The following is a 621-nucleotide window of genomic DNA, read 5'->3' as shown; positions in this document are numbered from 1 at the left end:
TTTCAGCTTTAGCATCATTCCTTCCAAAGAAATCCCAGGGCTGATCTTCAGAATGGACTGGTTGGATCTCCTTGCAGTCCAAGGGACTCTCAATAGTCTTCTCCAGCACCACAGTTCAAAAGCATCAATTCTTTGGTGCTCAGCCTTCTTCACAGTCCAACTCTCACATCCATACATGACCGCAGGAAAACCATAGCATTGACTAGACAAACCTTTGTCGGCAAAGTAATGTCTCTGCTTTTGAATATACTATCTAGGTTGGTCATAACTTTCCTTCCAAGGAGTAAGCGTCTTTTAATTTCATGGCTGCAGTCACCATCTGTAGTGATTTTGGAGCCCAAAAAAATTAAGTCTGACACTGTTTCCACTGTTTCCCCATCTATTTGCATTGAAGTGTGGGACTGGATGCCATGATCTTTGTTTTCTGAATGTTGAGCTTTAAGCCAACTTTTCCACTCTCCACTTTCACTTTCATCAAGAGGCTTTTTAGTTCCTCTTCCCTTTCTGCCATAAAGGTGGTGTCATGTGCATATCTGAGGTTATTGATATTTCTCCCAGAAATCTTGATTCCAGCTTGTGTTTCTTCCAGTCCAGCGTTTCTTATGATGTACTCTGCATATA

Source organism: Bison bison, unplaced genomic scaffold, assembly GCF_000754665.1.
Source record: "Bison bison bison isolate TAMUID 2011002044 unplaced genomic scaffold, Bison_UMD1.0 scf7180017864456, whole genome shotgun sequence".
Lineage (NCBI taxonomy): Eukaryota > Metazoa > Chordata > Mammalia > Artiodactyla > Bovidae > Bison > Bison bison.
The sequence above is the reverse complement of the archived record's forward strand: the minus strand, read 5'-3'. Positions refer to the sequence as shown.